Source organism: Lepidochelys olivacea (genome assembly GCF_965140295.1).
Source record: "Lepidochelys olivacea isolate rLepOli2 genome assembly, chromosome: 10".
Lineage (NCBI taxonomy): Eukaryota > Metazoa > Chordata > Testudines > Cheloniidae > Lepidochelys > Lepidochelys olivacea.
The window spans coordinates 81,285,658-81,313,096 of record NC_140420.1 but is presented as its reverse complement, the minus strand read 5'-3'; the positions used below and the strand labels follow the sequence as shown (position 1 = coordinate 81,313,096).

The 27,439-nt window shown below is 42.7% G+C and overlaps 1 protein-coding gene across 2 annotated transcripts in view; it reads right to left on the bottom strand.

Annotated features, from left to right (window-relative positions):
* The window catches only part of PIAS1 (protein inhibitor of activated STAT 1), a 95,908-nt gene that overhangs the window by 24,231 nt on the left and 44,238 nt on the right, over positions 1-27,439 (bottom strand). The window lies entirely within an intron of this gene.

The following is a 27,439-nucleotide window of genomic DNA, read 5'->3' as shown; positions in this document are numbered from 1 at the left end:
GTTAAAAGTATCTGTTGTTGTTTGTTTTAGTAACTTATTTCAAAGGCACCTAGATATACACCTTTATTAAAGCTTTTATAAAAGCTAAAAAAAAAATAACTGAACATTTTAATGAGAACCATATTAAGGCAGTGACAAATCAACTGAAGAAATAGCATTTTCTATCTACCAGTCAAAGAGAAATAAAAAAAGGTTAACATTGTCAAGACTATTATTTGGCTTTAAAGTACAAAATGCGTGAAAATGCTTTTCAAAGAAGCCTTTAAAATTACATTTTTTTCTCTGGATTCATTTTCATTATATGTTCCTGAATTAGTCTCTAAAAGTACAGTAATTATATACATGAGAAAAATACAGAATTTACAGCTGAATGAGACGAGCAGTTCCCATCAAAACCACTATATATATTTAACAATATATGTTATACACTCACGCTTCGTGAGATGTACAACTCAGACATAACAGTTGTGCTTAATTTCTTAAAATACAAATCTTTCAACATCGGAGCCATAATAAAATAAACATTATGCATGCATTACACACCTGTTGGGGAAGAAGGAGTAAATGAAATTCTAAGCTACCCGGGCTTGTGCCTGCAACTTCTCCCTTGCATGCGGATACTGCAAAGATCACTGTGTTGTCACATACCATACAATCTGTGGATAAAGTACTTTCAACTGCAAAGCTATTACAAATGGTACCTTTCCTGAGCACTAAAAGTTGCTTGCTTTAAAAAGAAAAAAAAAAAATCCATCTAGGAAATTTTAACATGCTTATCACCATGGTATCAGAGGACAATTTGTAACAAAGAAGAACATTCCGCTTAATTACTTCTAACTGTTTGTATCATGTTATGATGACTAACTCCTGCTTTGTGTTTTAAACACCTACCAGTCTGATGATTTTCTACTTTACTACCATCCACTTCCAACTCATTCCTGAGGAACCATGGATGCTTAACAGGATACCAGAAGGATCAACCCACAGCAAGGCAACAATATATCTGCAGCTTGGACCCAATTATAAAATGGATACCATGCAGGTATTTGATGGATTCTAAACACCACAATGACACCTTTAAATTACATTCAGATCTTTATTCTGTGTCAACAACACAGGTGTTGGGTATTGTCATAAGTGTGCACAGACAACATGCAGAACAGCTCATTTATAAGATATTTTATTGAGCCATCACTTTGGTCAATACATACCATGAACAGTACTTCTAAGGGATAATAACTGTTGCGCTATTAAAATGTGTGCAGCAACCAATAAAGCCATATGGATATAAGCAGACAACATGCCAGTAACCGCTTTTTTTCTTTTTTTTTTGTGTGGGGGGGGGGGAGATAGGAGAACCTATTTAAATAGAAAAAAGTGTGTGTTTATCTAGCCTCCTGTCATTTATACTAAAATCAATTTCATTAACAGATATCACCCAGGATATATCCTGGCTGGTTAAAGAGATGGAACATATTAAAGTGGGACAATGTTTATTAATAAACATTTATATTATGATAGCACCCAGAGACCAATCAGGATTAGGGTTCTAGCACATACCATCAAACTAACAGCTAACCGTCCCTGCTAACCATTCCTACCAACCCCCCCACTCACGCTACTTATTCTTTTTAAAAACACAGAATACCATTTCCTCCTTTGCCAAACTCGAGATAGCACACTCTGGTGCAAAGACCAAGATCCAAATCAATCACAACTATGGTAATTTATGAATTTTGGAAAAGTCTGAATACAATGCGCACGATGTACAATATAAACAAAACATTTTTATACTCCATATATATTACACAAACACCCCAGATATAAAATAGCCAGATATAAAAGAACAGATTAATAAGTGATCTATTGTGTTCAACCCAAGATAAACTACCCAATCATTCTAATATGCTGCCCTGCAAAAGATGCTTTAAAAAGGGGGGCGGGGCGCAGGGTGGTGAAGTATTTGTTCTCGTCTTTGTTTTTGAAGATACGAAAGGTGGCCTGAACAATTCTTGTTTTGATTTTTAAATTTCTTGCTTGTTTTTTACCTTAGAAATTTCAAGTCTGGTTTTGCTAGAGAAGCTCTGGAAGGTCTCAGGGATGTTTGTTGTAAGCTGCAACACCTTAATTGAAGGACAAAGGTGTTGAATGTTTAACAAAGGCTTCCTTTAGCCAACATTTAATTATTCAGTGAAGTTAAATAGGTGTTCAAAAACAACATTCTAGAACAGTTTGGCTAGAAATCTCTTCCTCTCAGTTGCTCAGCTTTCAACTTTATTGGCTTTGGCAACACCACCAGTCTATGTGAAGAATATGGGTGAAATAAACTAACAGAAAAAAGCATTTTTAAAAACTCTCTCTCTCACACACACTCTCCTCTTTTTGCCCTCCCACTTAGTTCTACATAATAAGACAACAAAAAAGGCCATAAACTCAATTTTCCACCCCCTTCTTTGCAAGTCTCTTTTAATCCATCAGCTTGTTTTGATTTTTACTAAGGAAAAATACACAGGCCCGTGACCTTGAAAAGTAACTTCAAATCCTCTGTATACAATTTCATGGTGCTTCCCAGTTCTGCCAAATTGTTACCATCTTATAATGTAGAAGTACATTCTTCTGTGCTGACATGGGAGATTCCATAAGTCAAACATCTCATATGCTATATAGCCTTGGCACATTTATAAAAGAATAGATGCCTTTTGCTTGAATTGATTTAGTTCCAAAAATAGGTTATTTTATGGAAACTATCATCCCTCAAATTCATATAACCTTTAAAATATCTGATGAAATCATAAAAATCTTAAATGATCCTTTTTAAATTTAGGATTAGTTTATTTAATCCAAGACCATTACCTAGATTTAAACATACATTGAAAGGGATAAGAAAAAAATTAGGCTTGTTTTTGCTTTTTTAAACCATCATTGTTAGTTTATATTCCAAAATAACAGCAACGAAAACACGTAGTGAGTTTTTCTATTCTTGGTTATCAATTGAATACCCACTCCATCCCAATATCTGAGCAGAAATCAGCATTTGATAAACCAGTGGTACCCCAAATGTGGGCTTCAGACTATTAGTGATCTATTCTACAAAGACGTGCTTGATCACAAGGTGCAGGCTTTTCTCCCCATTCCCAGGTGCAAAACAACATTGTCCAAATATACCGGACCCTCGCTAGAACGTGTGATTTGGGATCCATGCGGGGACGGCTTTAAAATTAATTCTAATTAAAAAGTAATTAAATTTGGGATCCATGGCCACGACCGCGTTATATACGAATTCGCACCATATAGACGCACATTCTAGCGAGGGTCCGATGTATTGCTTTTCCATGTAAGCAATTGCTGTAGTCATCACAGGAATGTTACCCAACTGCAAATAGAAAGGAAGAGTCCTTATGAATTGAAGGAAAGTTGGTCCAGAAGCCATTTCAAATAAGTATATCCACCTTAAGAAAAGATTTCAGAATCCTAGTCAGACAAAGCAGTAAGCAAATGATCATCACTGACATCACCACCTGCAGGAAACTGTGTAGCTCAGTATGTTGGTTAAAGCCAATATTAGTTTGGATGTGACCTACCAAAACTGTGTCTGATACTATTAGTAAAGAGATTGTCCATCTGAAAAAAAAAAATTTAAGTGTGAATATGTCAAAGTGTGGAATTCAGTGAGCTCTCTATTAATTGAATTTAACCTTCTAAAATTAATATATTCCAATAGGTAACAAAGACCACAATTGTATATTTGCATTTATATTACATTGTAATATCAAGGTCATAGTCACTTTTTAAATGACATGCGATTGTCTTGAACTCTTAACAACCTAGGAAGTGTTTAAGTTCAAATACATGTACACTTAGAATGTCCAACTGGGTGTTTTGTGTATGCATGCATGAGAGAAAGCTTTAAACTCTGTACTTCGGGGGGAGCACCCTGTAACCCCCCTATTCATCATTTAAATATGATTGTGATCTTGCATATAAAGCATGCCATGTAAGGTATCAGGGGAAATGTAATGATCTGCTGGAAGTCACTGTTCTATCTAAACATGTATATCATTAGTACATATGAAGTTATGAGATTGTGTTGTACGGCTGTCAGTAAAACATGCTGTAAGTTGGGGAATTGACCAGGTATTAGCTCCGCAGAGACAACAGCAAGGAAAGTAACCAACGCCCGGGCAGGCGTCAAACCACCATCAACTCCCATTGTCCAGCAAGGGAGTTACCATTCAATGACTCACCTGGCATAAGGCAAAACCAAGGGAATTGCTCAGCCTTGCCTGGGGCCTCAGCAATGCCCATCAGATATGCCTGGACTTGTGTTCTCCAAGCACATGGACTAAGGGTATAAAACTGAACACAATGGCCCCATGCTTGGCCTTTTCTCCCCCACCTGTGCTGCAAGCAACAAGGACACTGAGAAGACTCCAACAGAGGAGACTGGCCAACGTTTCAAGGGTGAAACCCGTGTACTAAGAATTGCAATATTCAGGGGGGTGAGAAAAACTGCTTAATCTAGATGTTGCCCAGTCTAATAGGGTTGAGAGTTTAGACTGCGTGCTTATATTTTATTTTGTTAACTACTCTGACTTTCTGCCTATCACTTTTAATCAGTTAAAAATTATCTTTTGTAGTCAATAAACTTGTTTTACTGTTTATCTTTACCAGTGGGTTTGCCTGAAATGTTTCGTAAATCTGTTCAGGTTTACAAAGGTTGGCGTATATCCACTTTCCACTGAGACTTGCACTGCTCATCTTGAGCAGTGCAAGACGGTATATTCCTGAGGTACGAAGCTGGGAGATGCGGGGATTCGGTTGATGCCTTTCTCAGTGTGATTCATGAGCAGCTAGGGCTCTGGAGTAACTAGGGACCTGCCTGGGCACTCTGCCGAGGCATAGCAAGCTTCTAGGTAAACAGACATGCAAACAGACCTTATAATGTTTTAAAGTTCTTTTTCTTTTATGCTTTGTTGTGTTCCTACTGTTAAGATTCAACAATAGTTTGGTTTAAGAAAGCTGCCTGGTTACTGTATTAACCACTGGCCACAGTTCCTGACAGTCTGATCACAGGATTCTCATCGCTGTGGGTCTTGATTACTTCCACATCTTTTTCCCAGGCATTGAGAAATGCATTCTTGTGCCGCTCATAAAGATTCAGAATGGTGCAGCAAAGATCATTTTCCTAGCCCATCGCTTCGACCATGTTACCCCTCTCTGAATCCTAATGCAATGGTTCTCAACCTATTTATCATTGTGGGCTGCACATGCAGCTCTCTTTGTGTTATGTGGCACACACACACACACCCTGTATGATGTGTCATGGGCCACAGCTGTGTGCTGAACGGGCTGCAAGCGGCCTGCAGGTTGAGAACCACTGCTCTAATGGTTCCCATTTCTCTACTGCATCCAACATAAGTGGCCTGGCTGCACTTTCAGGCGCATCATGACCTTTCCCCATAATACCGATCATCCCTCGCATTTAGTAGTGAGGTCTATTCCTGGCTCCAATTGGTCCAGGAGGCCAGCCTTCAACACCCACTTGTTAAGTTTTCAAACAAGAACCTTCCTGCTTTCTCCCACCTCACACCTGAGAGGTGCTCACTATACACATCTGCAAAATTACCTCCATATCCTCCTTTAAATCCCTCCTTAAAACTCTCCTTTGCCATGATGCCTACAAAAAATGGCTGACCAATAAGGTCTCACTGTTTCCTTATACTCTCCCATCTGTCTGTATGTGTGGTGCCTCTTATACTTAGATTATAAACCCTTTGGGGACAGTCTTTTTGTCTTGCGTTTGTACAGTGCCTAGAACAATGGGGTCCTGGTCCTTGACTGGGGCTCCTAGGTGCTACGGCAACAAAGTATTTTTATTAATAAAGGTTCCAAACTGAGTTGGGCCTGCTGAATGGGGATATGATTGAGCTCTATAAAATCATGATTGGTGTGGAGAAAGTGATGTCATTTACCCTTTCTCATAACACAAGATCTCAGGGGTCACCAAATGAAATTAAATAGGCAGAAGGTTTTAAACAAACAAAAGGAAGTATTTCTTCACACAACGCACAGTCAACCTGTGGAACTCTTTGCCAGAGGATGTTGTGAAGACCAAAGACTATAACAGGGTTCAAAAAAGAACTAGATAAATTCCTGGAGGATAGGTCCATCAATGGCTATTAGCCAGGATGGACAGGGATGGGTGTCCCCAGCCTCTATTTTCCAGAAGCTGGGAATGAGCAACAGGGAATGGATCACTTGATGATTACCTGTTCACTCCCTCTGGGGCACCTGGCATTGGCTACTATCGGAAGACAGGATACTGGGCTAGACGGACCTTTGGTCTTACCCACTATGGCTGTTCTTATGAGTAATCACTGTTAGTGCACAAGGTACTCTAAGCTAGGGCCAAGTCTAAGAATGGCAAGATTCCACGGACAGGTAAAAGCAAGTGGCCTAATCAACTGAGAGGGAGCACTCAATAAGACCAGAAGATGGGACAGAGGAGAGCTAGCCCTGTAGCTGTGTGTCTTAAGTCAAGTCTCTGGTTGCTTCCAAATCCTTGGAAGGTCCTCAGTCCCTTGGTTAGAATGCTCCCATTAGTATAAGTTCATAGTCCAGAGGTTTGAGCAGGAAAGAGACAAAATGCAGATGTTTGCAGGGCCTTTTATTGCTTCTGCCAAGTGAAGGGAAACCCATGGTTCTCACTGTGGAAAATTACAGGGAACAAGATGGTGTTTGGAGTCACATGGGCAAGTAACATGTCATGCCCATGCATGCTTCGCTTAGTCATAGTAGAAGCCATCATCCATACCCTAGTTAGCACGTTCAAAGGAAGTCCATTAAGTGTAGATAGGTGTCTCCCATGGTCCACTGTGAGTTAAGCGTTCCTTGATGAGCCACTTAACTTGAATAATCCCTTTAAGATGTGCAGGCTAAATACCTTGTGGGTGTTACCACATGAGCAAACATTTGAAATACAGGTACAAAGTTAATATTCATAACGTCAGATACAAAAATGAAACATGTATACAAATAGCATAATCATATTCAGCAAATCATAACTTTTATATTGACACCTTACTTGACATACTTTGTATGAGATTTGTTGCAATTATATAACGGTGGTAGCAACAATGATCTGCATGATCATATTTTACTCAGATAATGTCACACAGACAATCATTACCATCAGATATGGAAAATTTGAAGTATTAATTTTTATGTAAGTCTAAAGGAAAAATATAAGTACTCCAAATACTTCCAGATATTAACTGAGAATAATATAAAGACCCAACCTAATACTGCTAGTTCTAGCTCAGGGACTGAGCTTTCAAAGTCATTTACACTATAAGAGTATCAGTATTACAGAAAACATTCATTCCTTAGTGAGAAATTATTGGATTTAAGGAAATTAGAAATGGATAAAAAGCCTACCACCTTCCTGAACTGAACCTTTTACACAATTCCTATACTTCTACGGGATTTATAGGATATGAACAGGTCTTGATACAACTGAAATCATAATCCGCCTTTACAGTCCAAGACTACGGTGCTGGGGTATACAGACCCTGCACAGGGCCCAAAGGGGTTAAAAGGCAATAATGGGCCCAGGTAACCCCATCCCTACAGGCCAGCTGAGCATACTCCAGCAGGAAGAGCAGATTAAAAGGTTTCAGAGTAACAGCCGTGTTAGTCTGTATTCACAAAAAGAAAAGGAGTACTTGTGGCACCTTAGAGACTAACCAATTTATTTGAGCATAAGCTTTCGTGAGCTACAGCTCACTTCATCGGATGCATACTGTGGAAACTGCAGAAGACATTATATACACAGAGACCATGAAACAATACCTCCTCCCACCCCACTCTCCTGCTGGTAATAGCTTATCTAAAGTGATCACTCTCCTTACAATGTGTATGATAATCAAGGTGGGCCATTTCCAGCATAAATACAGGTTTAACCAGAACGTCGGGGAGGGGGGAGGTAGGAAAAAACAAGAGGAAATAGGCTACCTTGCATAATGACTTAGCCACTCCCAGTCTCTATTTAACCCTAAATTAACAGTATCCAATTTGCAAATGAATTCCAATTCAGCAGTTTCTCGCTAGAGTCTGGATTTGAAGTTTTTTTGTTGTAAGATAGCGACCTTCATGTCTGTGATTGCGTGACCAGAGAGATTGAAGTGGTTTCCGACTGGCTTATGAATGTTATAATTCTTGACATCTGATTTGTGTCCATTTATTCTTTTATGTAGAGACTGTCCAGTTTGACCAATGTACATGGCAGAGGGGCATTGCTGGCACATATCACATTGGTGGATGTGCAGGTGAATGAGCCTCTGATAGTGTGACTGATGTGATTAGGCCCTATGATGGTGTCCCCTGAATAGATATGTGGGCACAGTTGGCAACGGCCTTTGTTGCAAGGATAGGTTCCTGGGTTAGTGGTTGTGTTGTGTGGTATGTGGTTGTTGGTGAGTATTTGCTTCAGGTTGGGGGGCTGTCTGTAGGCAAGGACTGGCCTGTCTCCCAAGATTTGTGAGAGTGTCGGGTCATCCTTCAGGATAGGTTGTAGATCCTTAATAATGCGTTGGAGGGGTTTTAGTTGGGGGCTGAAGGTGACGGCTAGTGGCGTTCTGTTATTTTCTTTGTTAGGCCTGTCCTGTAGTAGGTGACTTCTGGGAACTCTTCTGGCTCTATCAATCTGTTTCTTCACTTCCGCAGGTGGATATTGTAGTTGTAAGAATGCTTGATAGAAATCTTGTAGGTGTTTGTCTCTGTCTGAGGGGTTGGAGCAAATGCGGTTGTATCGCAGAGCTTGGCTGTAGACGATGGATCGTGTGGTGTGGTCAGGGTGAAAGCTGGAGGCATGTAGGTAGGAATAGCGGTCAGTAGGTTTCCGGTATAGGGTGGTGTTTATGTGACTATTGTTTATTAGCACTGTAGTGTCCAGGAAGTGGATCTCTTGTGTGGACTGGACCGGGCTGAGGTTGATGGTGGGATGGAAATTGTTGAAATCATGGTGGAATTCCTCAAGGGCTTCTTTTCCATGGGTCCAGATGATGAAGATGTCATCAATATAGCGCAAGTAGAGTAGGGGCGTTAGGGGACAAGAGCTGAGGAAGCGTTGTTCTAAATCAGCCATAAAAATGTTGGCATACTGTGGGGCTATGCGGGTACCCATAGCAGTGCCGCTGATCTGAAGGTATACATAGTCCCCAAATGTAAAATAGTTATGGGTAAGGACAAAGTCTCAAAGTTCAGCCACCAGGTTAGCCGTGACATTATCGGGGATAGTGTTCTTGACGGCTTGTAGTCCATCTTTGTGTGGAATGTTGGTGTAGAGGGCTTCTACATCCATAGTGGCCAGGATGGTGTTATCAGGAAGATCACCAGCGGATTGTAGTTTCCTCAGGAAGTCAGTGGTGTCTCGAAGGTAGCTGGGAGTGCTGGTAGCATAGGGCCTGAGGAGGGAGTCTACATAGCCAGACAATCCTGCTGTCAGGGTGCCAATGCCTGAGATGATGGGGCGCCCAGGATTTCCAGGTTTATGGATCTTGAGTAGTAGATAGAATATCCCAGGTCGGGGTTCCACGGGTGTGTCTGTGCGGATTTGATCTTGTGCTTTTTCAGGGAGTTTCTTGAGCAAATGCTGTAGTTGCTTTTGGTAACTCTCAGTGGGATCATAGGGTAATGGCTTGTAGAAAGTGGTGTTGGAGAGCTGCCGAGCAACCTCTTGCTCATATTCCGACCTATTCATGATGACAACAGCACCTCCTTTGTCAGCCTTTTTGATTATGATGTCAGAGTTGTTTCTGAGGCTGTGGATGGCATTGTGTTCTGCACAGCTGAGGTTGTGGGGCAAGTGATGCTGCTTTTCCACAATTTCAGCCCGTGCACGTCAGCGGAAGCACTCTATGTACAAGTCCAGTCTGCTGTTTCGACCTTCAGGAGGAGTCCACCTAGAATCCTTCTTTTTGTAACGTTGGTAGGGAGGCCTCTGTGGATTAGTATGTTGTTCAGAGGTATTTTGGAAACATTCCTTGAGTTGGAGACGTTGAAAATAGGATTCTAAGTCACCACAGAACTCAGAAGCCCAGGCAAGGGATGATGGCCCGGCTGCAGGAGAGCTGAATCCTTCTTTCAGGAAGCCAGACAGAAGGTTGGGCCTGCGAGGGGACTACACATAGCAGGTAATGCCATCAGCAACCGCCACCCACTTCAAGAAGCAGCAGGTCTTGCAAAGAAGCCCTGTTCACTTGGGACTTTGTGACGTTATTGACTGTTCAGACTATAAGTATCATGCCCCAAAATGAAGGGGCACATAGGCAAAAGTAGCCCAGGGTGGCAGATTTAGGCTCGCTAAGGGGAGGATCCTGCCATTGTTACTTTCCACAGGGCCCTGACCTGGTGGAGTGGGAGGGCCCAGGTTCTCCTACCACACCATGCTTAAGGACAAAGACTCCAGACACAGTGGGGAGGCCCAAATAATGCCAGCCTAGAGGCACGGACCAGGCACTGCTACTGCCCCCCATGACAATAAGACAAGCGGCTGGAGAACAGGTGCACTAACCACCAGGCTACCTGGCCCTCCAAGCCCCCCATCACAAAGACCATTCACTATGACATAAAATATATTTCACATTTGAAGTGACGTGTGGCAGCAATTCCATGCAAGCAGCGCTATTATTTAACAAAGGGAAAACAAAAAAATACATATATATATTTTTAAATCAATACTAAAAGGGAGAATTTAAGTCAGGACACAAACAAAGACCACACGACAACTTTCACTTAACTATGAGTGATTAAGACCTTTGTGGTTACATCTCACCATTAGCATAGTGTCCTATGCTGGGGCGCTGGCTCAATGGTGTACAACTTGATTATTTTAAAAGTGGCCTGTAGAGGCGGAAAAATGGTTTAAAATGTCAGAAGCTAAAAAAAAATTTATATAAAGCACGTAAGTATAATGTGTATACATACAGACAGACAGCTCTGAAGCACAGCTATGTTGGAAGGAGGGAAGGGGGCTGAGAGTTCACGCTCTTAACTGACACAGCTATGCCAGTAACCACCCCCATGTACACCAGCTCACACCAGCAAAAAAAGAGTAAGCTTTGTCTCTGCAAGGGAGCTTTGCTGTTGCAACTATAACAGCAATGCCTTTGTAGTGCCAACTAGTCCTTCGAAATATCAGGAACCTCAAGTCTCATCTTCACTGTGTTGCTGAACGACTTATTGGATGATTTAGATATGGATTAGGAACTCTCCTAGCCCTTATCAGAAAGGTCAGAGGTTTGAATCTTTAACAGAGCGCTTTTTTCCCCCCTATGGTCTTAAATAAATAGGTGTCAACAACAAAAATTTGTAGACAGTCTGCATAAAAATACATTTCTCATTGCAAATCTGTTTCTCTTGCAGGGTTTCTCTATTACAGGGATTTTCAAACTTCATTGCCCCGTGACCCCCTTCTGATAAAGTTACTGCATGACCCCCGGAGGGGGCGGAGCCTGAGCCCCATCATCCTGGGTGTGGGGAAGAGGGGGCTGCAGCCTGAGCCCCGCTGCCCCGGGTGGGGTGGAATGGGGGCCACAGCCTGAGCCCTGCCATCCCAGGAGGGGCTGGAGCTAGGGCTTCAGCCCTGGGTCCCAGCAAGTTGAATGCTGGCCCTGGCCACCCCATTCAAAGTGGGTCGTGACTCACTCTGGAGTCCTGACCCACGGTTTGAGAACCACTGCTCTATTGTCATAAACCTGCTAGTTTGGTCATTCACTGCGTCTGGTCTGGGTTAAGTATGCAAGACAAATTTCTATTCTGTGTATGATACATACATACATACACACACACACGCGCGACATATCGTTAAGTATATAGATCAAGAAAAATTGGCAGAAAACGTTATCCCTCTGTAATTTTTGTACGTACTCTGAAAAATGCTAAGTATTACTAGTACAGTACAGACCTGCTTACACGCGAATCCGCTTAACGCGCAGTAGCGCCATGCCTCCCAGTGCTACCTATTTAACACGCGAGACTCGTTAACATGGGGTACGGGAACTTGCTATGCAGCGCTACAGATTTGCTCACTAACTCACTGACACAGAAATCGACAGGAAGTGCAGAGGAGAAACGTGTCGTACGTCTTTACTGATATTGGTAAAGACGTATCACACACGATTAGTCATGGTCAAGCTAGAAAGATAGATATATATATATAGTAGTATTATAGTAATATATATATATATATATATATACACACACATATACACACACACACACACACACCCCATTAGAAAATTTTAACCGTAGGCCTACTATACTGGCAGAGGGCAAGCGGCAGTGTCCCTACCCTGTAGGAGAAAAGCTAGCTGCAACAGATCGAGTAACTAGTGGAGAAACCCAGCCTGGCGTTTCCAAAGCTATTGGGGTTGCTGCATCTACTCTCCGAGGAGGGCTAAAAAACGAATCTAAACTGAACGGCTTTGCACAAAACATTGATTCTGCCACAGGGCTTAAGCGAAAACGTGCGCGCTATTCAGTAAAACCCACAACGGACAAAGCCACGTGCATGTGGTTTGCTCAGGAAAGGCTGAAAGGAATGCTACTAAGTGGGCCAATTTGTCAAGCCCAAGCGAGAAAATGTGGAAATTTAACGGGGGATGAATCATTCCAAGCCAGCAAGGGGTTTATAAGACATTTTAAAAAGGGTCATGGCATAGCACAGGTATCAATTACTGGAGAAAGCCCATCAGCCGATGAATCAGCCACAAACGCGTTTTGTCTGCGGCGAATGACAAACTTCATAAGAAAGAAAAAAAATGCAAGCCAGAAAGAGCAGAAAACAACAGTGTTTTTTTTGTTTTGTTTTTTAAAGTGAATCAGACACTTTTTTCAGCACAGCCCTCTTAACCCACGGTCCATTAACACACGGTCGTGATGGCTTGACTCCGACATCCGCGCGTCAATGGGTCTATACTGTAGTCTTCTTTGGGATTCAGGAACGTATCCCATAAAATCTTTAACCAACTCTATACTATCACATCCATAAAAAGGGTACATTCATTAAGATTGTGTGATGCTTCCTAATGTAACCAGTTGGACACCAGATTGTCAATTTATTTAGTCAAAAATTATTTCCATCTTACTAAATAATTAAGAGCTAACATTTATACACTACTGTATTTTGATTAAATTATTAGTCTTACAAGTGTTCTACTAGAACAAGCACAGAAATTTAGAACATAAAAGTCATTACTGAACTGGCTCATGACCAGTGACTTCTAATAACTGTTTATTTCTGAAGACAGAAACATAGTATTACATAAAGCAACCATATCAAGACAGTACAACATTTTAGGAAACTTTTGCCAAGGTCAGTGAATGACCTTTGATTGTTCACTCATTGAGCCATAGTGATGAGCAATTCTGATTATTCAAAATAATTCTAGACAATCCAAAAGGTGGAAGTTCACAGGGCAAGTGGTGGGTCGTTTCTGCTTCGCCAGTTCCTCCCAAAAACTAGAAAATATCTAGTTTGCTACCAAGTAATTTTGTAGGGTTTTTGTTGGGGGGAGGGGAAGAGAATACATTCACACTATAAAGCCTTTTGATAGGCAGATGCAAAGAGTACTATTGAAGAAAATGACACAGTGGCTTCAAATTAACTCATGCATCATTGGATCCAGAAGCAAGCACAGAAAAAGCTCGCTTATAAGAAATTAATATTATTTAGAAAGTATTTGGTACAGGATTAAAGTTGCAACATAAAATCAACAGAAATTCACAGTGAAGGCTAATATGCATTGCTTCTCTGCCTAACCGGATATCCCTAATCAGCTTCACTACCGCAATCCTCAACATCCTGCATACAATAAACACTCCCCTCCCACCCCCGGTAACCCACCACTATCACCAGACCTGTCTCTTAGCACTAAACTTCTCCCTTCCTCTCTAATCAGAGAAACAAGTATTCGAGGCGGCACCTTTTGAACGTTCTGTCCTTTGCTCCACAGCCATTTAAATGCATACATAGAATACAGAACGTAGGACAGAGTCACCTGGAATCTGACCACTGTCATCGAAGAGTGCTACCACTTATCGGGAAAGGATGCCACTAATCACTACGGTGTCTGTCACAAAAGTCCAGAGAGCACATTGGACACCTGAACAGATGAAGATTTGGCTTCTAGGAATAGAAACAATGGGACATTCCATTCTATGCAGCCATATACATTGCACAGACAGAAGAATGGCAAGAACAGATGCCAGCTTGGCGCTAAGAATTGGAACAGAACAGTCTAGCACTTAATAAGCAACTGACAATCAAAACTCCTATATTCCTTTCTCTGTTCTGCCACTGACTCGCTGTAACACCATGGCCAAATCATTTAATCTGAGTGCCTCATTTTACCCAGCTGTAAAGAGAGTCTTGTAACACTTCTCTCATGGATATTGTGAAGCTTATGTTTGTGAAGTCCTTTGAGATCTTTGGATGAAAGCTGCTAAAGAAACATGTAAATCAGTCTTCTCTCTCCTGTAAACTGACCTCTGGTTCCTGCCTAGATTCTCTGGAGGAGAAAGGTAATCCCATTTGTCTGGGTTGCTATGGAACGGCACTAGATAATCTTTTGTGGGCTAGAACCCATTTTATCAGATGGATAGAGAGGAAAATACAGTAGGCAGTATACCTGCCTACAGTATTTTCCACTCCCATGCATCTGATGAAGTGGGTTCTAGCTGCCTACTGTATTTTCCACTCCCGTGCATCTGATGAAGTGGGTTATAGCCCACAAAAGATTATGCCCAAATAAATTTGTTAGTCTCTAAGATGTCACAAGGACTCCTTATTGTTTTTGCTGATACAGACTAACACGGATACCCCTCTGAAACTAGATAATCTGTCATTGTGTAGTGACAAAGCACTTAACTAACTGTAATGGCAAGACATGCTTTGTCACTGAAGTGCAATATTTCAAGTTTTGGTCAGTTTGTTGAAATCTCAAATTCATTTCTATACCCAGAGCTTTTAGCAATCAATTTTTAAAAGTTTAAAGTAAAAAACCCTAAATTTAACAACAAAGAAAACAACTTTTAGAACAAATGTCTAAATGCATATGATACTGACAGACGGGAAAGACTAAGAGCTACAATTAACTTGTGTAAACATTATACATTTTAGAACTTTCCATACCATATTTTATATACAGAAGAAAGCAATGGAAATTCCATGCAACTGGATAAACAGTTATTTACACTATCTTTTTAAAGCATGCATTACAGTACTTCTGAGTAATGAATACAACCTCTGCAGACTTCCCCACAGTCAAGAAAGAACGTCACCATTGATACTTGTTACCCCATCCTCCTCTCCTCACTCCCCAACACTCCATTTGTTTGTTTCTTCCACCGGCTAGATCTGGTCTTTTACACGGTACGCTTGTTTGCAGCAGGTGCTGTAAGTTACTATACTTTTGTACTATGCTAGTGCAAAGGGGCCTCAACTTGACTGACGTCCCTTGGCACTACCACTAAATAACTATGAAACAACCTAGGCTCTTCACTGAACACCCTTTCTAAGAGGCCAACTAAGGCAGGGATCCCTTAAACTTTATCCAAAGTTTTCAAACCTGGATGCCTAAAGTTAGATTCCCAAACCTATATTTAGGCACCTAAACATGAGCAGCTTGGTTTTTCCAGAAGTGATGAGCATTCACAAATCCCACTGAAATTAGTGGGATCTGCAGATGTTCAGCATCTTTGAGGGGGGAAAAAATCAAGCCAGTTGATTTATTTAGGCACTTAAATCTGGATTTGGGGGCCCAACTTTAGCCATTTAGGCTTGAAATTTTTGGTCTCTGTCCCCTACAGCACTGATAGCAGCTGAGTAATCCTTAGGGATATTAAATAACTACCTTTATCAAGGACCCTTTACAGGAATATTACAATGCTGGTTAAAGGAGCCTCATGAAGTGAAGTATATTTTCAGCCTATACTGAGATGAAAGTGGCTGAAATTCTATAACAAGCATTAGAGTTTGGGGCAGCCAAAAGGCTCCATTTTGCTTGGGAATCTGCCTCTTAAGACATGCAAACAAAGCCTTAAGATTAGGTAATTCAGGGTAATACCAAACCCTATAATGACAACCACCAAATCTTTGTGTCACGTTTGTTTTCTCGAGCATTTTGATTTGTTTTTTTTTAAGCTATGGTGAGGTAAGAGAAGCACTGACTGAGAAATTCCAGATTAAGGTTCCTTCTAATGCCAATAGCCCTTCTGGTACCTACTAAAGAAAATTACGGTTTTTCTGTTGGGTTTGGAGGTCAACAAGGTCCCAGAGCATTTGCCAGCTCAGCATCCTCTCTTACAGACAGATGTGTGTACAACCTAAACGGAATACACACACACACACAATTTGGCAAAGCACTTCTGCGCATGCTGTACTTTGACAATGGGACTACTCATATGCTTTGAGTTAACCATGTGCTTAAGTGCTTGTTAAACTGGGGCCATAGTTCCTTCTGGCACAAATTCCACTCTGATCTTGGACAGGCAACATCTAACAATCAACCATTGCAGGACCCATTCAGAGGGAGCAGCAGATATGCCTTTGAAGACATGTATACTCCATACTGAAGTATCTTGTAAGACGCAAGACTTCAGTTCTGAAGATTGCTCAATCTCTTTGCCTTGCTATCTGCTACACAGTAAATTGAAAAACTAAATTCCATCTCCTGCAGCTAAAAAGCTAACAGGTTGGTTAGAAACTACACTAGACTTGAAAATATGGAGACCCTAGACTACAGAATGATTGATTTCTTGTATTTAAGGGATACAAAGTGCAAATAAGAAGCTGAAACAAAAAATTACAATAAATTAATGTATTGTGTTTCTAGTTCAGTCAAACCACAAGAAAGAAAAATTAGCAGTTCACTCTTGCATTACTAAAAGAGTTGCAAAACCGGAAATCAGAAAGCTCACAGCAGAGCTGAAACAACTTGGTGTTTTGTTGAACTTCCTCCCACAAAGCACATCAACATATGTGCCTTTTCTTTCTCACTTGTTAAAAGAGATAGTAAAAGCTTTACTTCCCTAATAAGCCTCACCCTGGTTATGCATAGCAATGGGTCTGCCTACCAATATATGAAAGGCAAAAATTGTTACTAAGTCAAGTATTTGCAGCTTCAAAATTAGATTTCTAAGTGTACAAATTAGATTGTCTAGTGAATAGCCTTGACTGCAGTCAGTCTTACCAAAAGAACTTCGATGAAGTGGGTTTTAGCCCACGAAAGCTTATGCCCAAATACATGAGTTAGTCTCTACGGGTATGTCTACACTATGGAATAAGGTTGAATTTATAGAAGTCGGTTTTTTAGAAATCGGTTTTATATATTCGAGTGTGTGTGTCCCCACAGAAAATGCTCTAAGTGCATTAAGTGCATTAACTCGGCGGAGCGCTTCCACAGTACCGAGGCTAGAGTCAACTTCCGGAGCGTTGCACTGTGGGTAGCTATCCCACAGTTCCCGCAGTCTCCGCTGCCCATTGGAATTCTGGGTTGAGATCCCAATGCCTGATGGGGCTAAAACATTGTCACGGGTGGTTCTGGGTACATATCGTCAGGCCCCTGTTCCCTCCCTCCCTCCGTGAAAGCAAGGGCAGACAATCATTTCGCGCCTTTTTTCCTGAGTTACCTGTGCAGACGCCATACCACTGCAAGCATGGAGCCCGCTCAGGTAACCGTCACCCTATGTCTCCTGGGTGCTGGCAGATGCGGTACGGCTTTGCTGCACAGTAGCAGCAACCCATTGCCTTCTGGCAGCAGACGGTGCAATACGATTGGTAGTCGTCCTCGTCGTGTCCGAGGAGCTCCTGGCCACGTTGGCTGGGAGCGCCTGGGCAGACATGGGCGCAGGGACTAAATTTGGAGTGACTTGACCAGGTCATTCTCTTTAGTCCTGCAGTCAGTCCTATTGAACCGTCTTATGGTGAGCGGGCAGGCGATACGGACTGCTAGCAGTCGTACTGTACCATCTTCTGCCAGGCAGGCAAGAGATGAGGATTGCTAGTAGTCGTATTGTACCATCTTCTGCCAGGCAGGCAAGAGATGAGGATGGCTAGCAGTCGTACTGTACCATCTTCTGCCGAGCAGCCATGCGATGTGGATGGCATGCAGTCCTTCTGCACCGTCTGCTGCCAGCCAAAGATGTAAAAGATAGATGGAGTGGGTCAAAACAAGAAATAGACCAGATTTGTTTTGTACTCATTTGCCTCCTCCCCTGTCTAGGGGACTCATTCCTCTAGGTCACACTGCAGTCACTCACAGAGAAGGTGCAGCGAGGTAAATCTAGCCATGTATCAATCAGAGGCCAGCCTAACCTCCTTGTTCCAATAAGAACGATAACTTAGGTGCACCATTTCTTATTGGAACCCTCCGTGAAGTCCTGCCTGAAATACTCCTTGATGTAAAGACACCCACTTTGTTGATTTTAGCTCCCTGAAGCCAACCCTGTAAGCCGTGTCATCAGTCGCCCCTCCGTCAGAGCAACAGCAGACAATCGTTCCGCACCTTTTTTCTGTGCGGACGCCATACCAAGGCAAGCATGGAGGCCGCTCAGCTCACTTTGGCAATTAGGAGCACATTAAACACCACACGAATTATCCAGCAGTATATGCAGCACCAGAACCTGGCAAAGCGATACCGGGCGAGGAGGCGACGTCAGCGCGGTCACGTGAGTGATCAGGACATGGACACAGATTTCTCTGAAAGCATGGGCCCTGCCAATGTATGCATCATGGTGCTAATGGGGCAGGTTCATGCTGTGGAACGCCGATTCTGGGCTCGGGAAACAAGCACAGACTGGTGGGACCGCATAGTGTTGCAGGTCTGGGACGATTCCCAGTGGCTGCGAAACTTTCGCATGCGTAAGGGCACTTTCGTGGAACTTTGTGACTTGCTTTCCCCTGCCCTGAGGCGCATGAATACCAAGATGAGAGCAGCCCTCACAGTTGAGAAGCGAGTGGCAATAGCCCTGTGGAAGCTTGCAACGCCAGACAGCTACCGGTCAGCTGGGAATCAATTTGGAGTGGGCAAATCTACTGTGGGGGCTGCTGTGATGCAAGTAGCCCACGCAATCAAAGATCTGCTGATATCAAGGGTAGTGACCCTGGGAAATGTGCAGGTCATAGTGGATGGCTTTGCTGCAATGGGATTCGCTAACTGTGGTGGGGCTATAGACGGAACCCATATCCCTATCTTGGCACCGGAGCACCAAGCCGCCGAGTACATAAACCGCAAGGGGTACTTTTCGATAGTGCTGCAAGCTCTGGTGGATCACAAGGGACGTTTCACCAACATCAACGTGGGATGGCCGGGAAAGGTGCATGATGCTCGCATCTTCAGGAACTCTGGTCTGTTTCAAAAGCTGCAGGAAGGGACTTTATTCCCAGACCAGAAAATAACTGTTGGGGATGTTGAAATGCCTATAGTTATCCTTGGGGACCCAGCCTACCCCTTAATGCCATGGCTCATGAAGCCGTACACAGGCAGCCTGGACAGTGGTCAGGAGCTGTTCAACTACAGGCTGAGCAAGTGCAGAATGGTGGTAGAATGTGCATTTGGACGTTTAAAGGCGCGCTGGCGCAGTTTACTGACTCGCTTAGACCTCAGCGAAACCAATATTCCCACTGTTATTACTGCTTGCTGTGTGCTCCACAATATCTGTGAGAGTAAGGGGGAGACATTTATGGCGGGGTGGGAGGTTGAGGCAAATCGCCTGGCTGCTGGTTACGTGCAGCCAGACACCAGGGCGGTTAGAAGAGCACAGGAGGGCGCGGTACGCATCAGAGAAGCTTTGAAAACCAGTTTCATGACTGGCCAGGCTACGGTGTGAAAGTTCTGTTTCTCCTTGATGAAACCCCTTCCGCCCCTTGGTTCACTCTACTTCCCTGTAAGCTAACCACCCGCCCCTCCTCCCTTCAATCACCGCTTGCAGAGGCAATAAAGTCATTGTTGCTTCACATTCATGCATTCTTTATTCATTCATCACACAAATAGGGGGATGACTATCAAGGTAGCCCAGGAGGGGTGGTGGAGAAGGGAAGGAAAATGCCACACAGCACTTTAAGCACAGCACTTTAAAAGTTCACAACTTTAAAATTTATTGAATGACAGCCTTCTTTTTTTTGGGCAATCCTCTGTGGTGGAGTGGCTGGTTGGCCGGAGGCCCCCGCACCGCGTTCTTGGGTGTCTGGGTGTGGAGGCTATGGAACTTGGGGAGGAGGGCAGTTGGTTACAGAGGGGCAGCAGTGGCAGTCTGTGCTCCAGCTGCCTTTGCTGCAGCTCAACCATATGCTGGAGCATACTGGTTTGGTCCTGCAGCAGCCTCAGCATTGAATCCTGCCTCCTCTCATCACGCTGCCGCCACATTTGAGCTTCAGCCCTGTCTTCAGCCCGCCACTTACTCTCTTCAGCCCGCCACCTCTCCTCCCGGTCATTTTGTGCTTTCCTGCACTCTGACATTATTTGCCTCCACGCATTCGTCTGTGCTCTGTCAGTGTGGGAGGACAGCATGAGCTCGGAGAACATTTCATCGCGAGTGCGTTTTTTTTTCTTTCTAAGCTTCACTAGCCTCTGGGAAGGAGAAGATCCTGTGATCATTGAAACACATGCAGCTGGTGGAGAAAAAAAAAGGGACAGCGGTATTTAAAAAGACACATTTTATAAAACAGTGGCTACACTCTTTCAGGGTAAACCTTGCTGTTAACATTACATACATAGCACATGTGCTTTCGTTACAAGGTCGCATTTTGCCTCCTCCCACCGCGTGACTACCCCCTCAACCTTCCCCCCTCCCTGTGGCTAACAGCGGGGAACATTTCTGTTTAGCCACAGGCAAACAGCCCAGCAGGAATGGGCTCCTCTGAATGTCCCCTGAAGAAAAGCACTCTATTTCAACCAGGTGACCATGAATGATATCTCACTCTCCTGAGGATAACACAGAGAGATAAAGAACGGATGTTGTTTGAATGCCAGCAAACATACACTGCAATGCTTTGTTCTACAATGATTCCCGAGCACATGTTACTGGCCTGGAGTGGTAAAGTGTCCTACCATGGAGGACGCAATAAGGCTGCCCTCCCCAGAAACCTTTTGCAAAGGCTTTAGGACTACATCTAGGAGAACCGCAAATGCCAGGGCAAAGTAATCCTTTCACATGCTTGCTTTTAAACCATGTATAGTATTTTAAAAGGTACACTCACCAGAGGTCCCTTCTCCGCCTGCTGGGTCCAGGAGGCAGCCTTGGGTGGGTTCGGGGGGTACTGGCTCCAGGTCTAGGGTGAGAAACAGTTCCTGGCTGTCGGGAAAACCGGTTTCTCCGCTTGCTTGCTGTGAGCTATCTTCTTCGTCCCCAAAACCTGCTTCCGTATTTCCTCCATTTCCATTGAAGGAGTCAAACAACACGGCTAGGGTAGTGGTGGCTGAACCCCCTAAAATGGCATGCAGCTCATCATAGAAGCGGCATGTTTGGGGCTCTGACCCAGAGCGGCTGTTCGCCTCTCTGGTTTTCTGGTAGGCTTGCCTCAGCTCCTTCAGTTTCACGCGGCACTGCTTCGGGTCCCTGTTATGGCCTCTGTCCTTCATGCCCTGGGAGATTTTCACAAAGGTTTTGGCATTTCGAAAACTGGAACGGAGTTCTGATAGCACGGATTCCTCTCCCCAAACAGCGATCAGATCCCGTACCTCCCGTTCGGTCCATGCTGGAGCTCTTTTGCGATTCTGGGACTCCATCATGGTCACCTGTGCTGATGAGCTCTGCATGGTCACCTGCAGCTTGCCACGCTGGCCAAACAGGAAATGAGATTCAAAAGTTCGCGGTTCTTTTCCTGTCTACCTGGCCAGTGCATCCGAGTTGAGAGTGCTGTCCAGAGCGGTCAGAATGGAGCACTCCGGGATAGCTCCCGGAGGCCAATACCATCGAATTGTGTCTACAGTACCCCAAATTCGAGCCGGCAACGTCGATTTAAGCGCTAATCCACTTGTCAGGGGTGGAGTAAGGAAATCGATTTTAAGAGCCCTTTAAGCCGAAATAAAGGGCTTCATTGTGTGGACGGGTGCAGGTTTACATCGATTTAACGCTGTTAAATTCGACCTAACGTCCTAGTGTAGACCAGGGCTAAGGCGCCACAAATACTCCTCGCTTTTTTTTGCTGATACAGACTAACACTGTTACCACTCTGAAACCTGTTCATTATGACTGTAGTTCAGTGGTATGATCTACTCTCATTGAATGCCCAAGGGTCAGCTGAATTCTTAACACATGATTAACCACTCCCTTTAATGGCTACTTTTTAGGTAAATGTAAATAAAAGATGTGCCACTCTCCTAACTGCTTCCAGAAAGCAGATATGAGAGGTGCAGGATTTCAAGAAAAGAACTGGGTCTGACTGAGACCCAGGGCATCCAGCAGAAGTGGTTTCCACTTGCTGGAGACAGGAATCATTGGAGCCTGTCAGCCAAGAAACACCATGTGTAGGACTGCCAACTCTGACAGAAGTTATTCCAGGAGATTCCCGCGCCCCCTCCGATGTGAATGTCATTTTCTTAAAATATCCTATTAAAATCTCCTGGATTGCTTTCCATAGTCACCGGGAGACTGATGCCAATTCTGGGAGACTCCAGGCCAAACCTGGAGGATTGGCAACCCTGTTTACACAGGTAAAGGGACATCACTAAAAGCTCTGTTCTTCTGTCTTCCCCTGCTGTAAGGCTATGACAGGTAGACAAAATCATAGCCTTCCAGCAGGGGAAGACATTCAAAATCAAAATTTACATGGCTTATATCTATATATCTTTTAGATCAGGATACAGTAAATGCCAGTTCATAGCGGACCGTAATCATTAGCTATATGATAGGTAACCCATTTTATTTAGCGAGGTTCTAGAAGAGTAAAACCTCCCACAGTACTTGTTATCTTTTAATGTAAAAAGCAAGTTCAAAAATTTGCAGTTACAAACACACAAAAATACCATCTACTTGTTGCAAAAACTTCATGTAGGTATTTCTAATGCGGTCTTCACCATGGTATCTGAGCACCAACAAAGTTATGGAAAATCAATTATCTCACTGCTAAACACCAGAAAGAGCTAGTTTATAAGTCTTAGCATAGGGAATATGGAGTATATTATAAATGTAACATAAAAAGAGGCAATTAGAATCCCAGAAACCGCCTTTCAAATAGTATAGACACACACAATCACTCTAGAGAGAAATATCTAGCAAAAAGAACAAGAGTACTTGTGGCACCTTAGAGACTAACAAATTTATTGGCGCATAAGCTTTTGTGGGCTACGGCCCACTTTATTGGATGCATAGAATGGAACATATAGTAAGAAGATATATATATACACACACACACACACAGAGAAGGTGGAAGTTGCCAGACAAAAGAAATATCTAGATCGCTCATAGTTCAAATACTCAAACATAATTGCTAACATAATTGCAAAAAGGCTAACTATTGTTTCCATTATAACTTGTTGCTGAGTGAATTCAAATTTGGTTATCCTGATTTGAGGGCACTCAGTACTTGAATGATCAGGCCCAAAGTATGTACACTGAAATGTACACTCTTTAACCTTGGGGTAAAACAAAAGGTGTATATTTACTCATTTGATAGCTTTTTGGGTAGTTATACTGGGGAAAATCGTGCTTCTACTCAAGTCAATAATTCCTACGAACTTCAATAGGGTCAGGATTTTACCCCCATAGTTTTATCAATGGTTTATCTCTCTCTCTCACACACACTCACACACTTACTTTAAACTTTTCAGAGTATAGGCCTACACCCCTGAGCACCAGAACTATTGCAACACCGACAGATCCCAGTTGTCAGCAGGTGGGATCAAACCTGGAACCTCTGGAGCTTAGTGCACGAGCCTCTACTGCATGAACTAAAATGCAGCACAAATATGGCTGCATTTGTTGATTTATCAAGAACCACATTCTAGTGAGATATAATTTTTTTTTTAGTCTTCAGTTGTTCTTGCATTTTTATTCTCCACTTCTAATCCTGATCTTGAATGGTGTGGATTTTATTAAACAAGCTCATTTTGAGGTTTTGAGCCCTTAAGAAGTCTCCAAACTACTAAACTTGAAAAGTGAATATATTTTAAAGATTGGTGAGGATTATGTCAATCCTAGTGTACCAGAAATCAGCTTACATTTAAATGCAAGATCCAATTATAAAAACCCTGAAAAATCACGTTTAATGCAACCATCACATTCTACAGTAAGACCTGTGATCATCAGTTCAAATTTGAATAAATTTCTTTAATTCAGAACTAATTAAATAAAGTTTGGTCAACCACGTAGCCGTGCTATATGCAGGGAGATCTCCAGCAGGCAAATTTGAGCCACTACTATTAATATACTGCTTCAGCATTCGTCCCTTCATGTTACAATTCGATTTTGACAGCTCGTTATATACTAAAATCACTCCCATAAAAACCTAGGTTTTTTTTTTTAAATTAAGTAAATCGCTTAAAGTTTAGCTTTTACAGCACAAACTACAGCTATTTTGCACACTAACAGCATATAGCTGATGCACTATTTGCCTAATGTGTTTGATAAGGGTTTGACATTTGCAATTGACATCACATCAACTTCTCCATTTTCTCAGTTTCATGTGTGTCAGTTTTAAGCTGCTAAGCAAAAATCAGTTGGTCACAAGCACAATTTTCTGATTTTTAGATCTACCAAACCAATTGTGAAAGTGGGATGACCACCAACTACCTGCCTATCTGCATAAAAAGTGTTTTATTCCGAGGCCTTTCTACGGTATTCATTATAGTAACAAACTAAAATTTTGCAAGATTTGTGCGCGCGTGTGCACACACACACACAAACTAGTCTGACAGACATTCACTTTTCCGTGTTACTAACCTTTCCTAACTGTGTTCTCAATTTAGTGACAGAATCTGTACAGGCTTTGTATGCTTCTTTCACATGACCAGATAGGATTCCTCTTGAAGCTAGAAAGCCTATGTTACAGTTTTCACATATATTCAGGTATTTTAGAGTTATTCTGACAGACCAAAACCAGACTACGAGCCTAACATTTCCCATATAGTTAGGTGTGCCAATATAGCACAAAGTGTTCACTCTTTAAACGTTAATATTTTTACAGAAAATCTAGAAAGGGACATGTTTTCCTAGTGTGAAAGCATTCTGTAGCTAAAGCAATACCCCTTCAGTATTTTCTGAGAGGGAAAAAATACCCACCCCCCACAAGCCCGGAACAATTTTAGAAAAGTTCTATAGGTGGTTCAGACTATATTTTCACTAAATAAGAACATAATGTACTCGTTTAATTCTGCTGGGTGAATCATTGCCAATTCGCTTAGACAAGATAATTTTCAGCAAGGTAAAGATGTTATACCCAGAAGTCAAGTCAAGTCACGATTGTTTGCATCATCAGTCAACTGTAGGTTCACTCCAGAATGTTTTAGTAAGATACCCTAGAGATACCCAAAACAACGCAAAGAAGATTCTTCACTAAGGGACTGTGACAGAATATACCCGTGTTCACACCCTACACACACTTTGAATAATGTTTGTACAAGTTATGCCTTGCAAGGTATCATTTAAAAATTCAACATGCTGATTAATACTACCATAACAAAATACACATAGCAATATTGTATGCAAAGTTATAAATATAAGCTGAAAGGATGACTCAAGTCTGCTTCCAAGTCTAGGGAGTGGTTAACCAGTTCCTTAGAGACAAAGGGAAAGCAACTAAGCTGATGGACCATTACCTGCTAAGTGGCCATTCTTTGGCAAGGAAGGGGGTAGGGACAAAAATCTGCATCTGAGCAAAGAAACAGCATGAAGTTCCCTTTCTTCACCAGGCTGCCTGTGACCTTGCTCCCAGCTGTAAATGCTTCTCAAAGAGGGACAGGACTATAAAAAGAAGGGGCAGACACTCCAAAACACTCCCCACTCATCACATTCTCTGCACCAGAGAGGACAAAAGGAAACAGCCACTGGGCTTTGGGGTAGCGGTCCTGACCTGAAGAGTTTTGTCAGTAATCTTACTGGAATTATGTGGTGAGAATTGCTTGAATCTAATATAATTTAAGTTGGACACTAGTAAGGAATTTATATTTTTCTTGTATGCCTCATTACTTAAAATCTCTCTTTGTTACTGTTAATAAACTTAATTAATTGTTTTCACTAATCCAGTGCACAACCGTAAGTGTTCAAGTAACTCCATTTGGGGTAATAAGCAGCGTGTAGATTATTCCCCTAAAGAATAACAGATTTAATATATTTGTACTGTCCAGGAGAGGGCTGGCAGTACAGGACATACATTTCTAGGGGAAAATCTGGGATTGGGAGCGTTGGAGTCACCCTGTGCTAATCTTTCTGGCTGGTAAGAGCAGAGATGTGGCTGGCTGGCTGCAGCACATACAGAACAGACATAGTAGGTAGAGACTTACATGCTGGAGGCTGTCAGCAGTCCAGGTTGGTGGCTACAGCAGCAAGGCATTGTAAAGGTCACCCCATGTTACAGGACAGGTGTGACATAGCCCCCACTAGTCTAGATTATGCCACGGTATGTCACAAGGACATACAGGTGAGTCGCATCATACGCGCATTTAACTTACGAAATTCATCTATACGCGCTCGGCAAAAAAAACAAGATACCTGTAAATAACGCGGGTGATTCCACCCATCTTTCCACTCAATGAGCGTATGGCCCGGAGTGAGCGTGAGATGGGAGACATGAACCTGCTGTTCCCTCAGTTGGTCTCAGTTCTGGCGTGCCTCTCATAGTGTGAGCATCTCGCTGTGCTGAGTGTGATTCTAGTGTTTAAAGATACTGTACCTATTTTTTCTACAACATGGCCCCTAAACACAAGCCAACTACTTCATCTGGTGCTCAACCGAAGAAACAGCCATCTGTTCCAACGCTGGAAGAAAAACTGGCTGTGTTAGACTTATTGAGAGACGGTATGTCGGTCTCCAACACGGAGCGTAAATATGGCCGCAACGAATCTAGCATCTGTGCCATCAAGATTTGCGAGAGAGAAAATTCGTCAAGCCGTGGCATCAAGTGCTCCAATAACTGCTAAGGTGACGAGCCAGTGTGTGATAAAACTTTAGTGAAGACTGAAAAGGCATTAAACTTATGACTGGAAGACATGAACTGTAAACGTGTGCCGATCGATGGCAACGCATTGCGAGAAAAGGCTCTTAGCCTCTACGCGCTGTTCAAACCTCCCGCCAAAGAGAGACAGACAGCCTTCTGACGAGAAGGAATTCAAAGCTAGCCAAGGTTGGCTTAACAGTTTTAGGGACCGCTTCGACCTCAAAAACGTGCAGACTACTGGTGAAGCTGCATCTGACAACGAAGAGGCAGCAAAAACCTACCCCG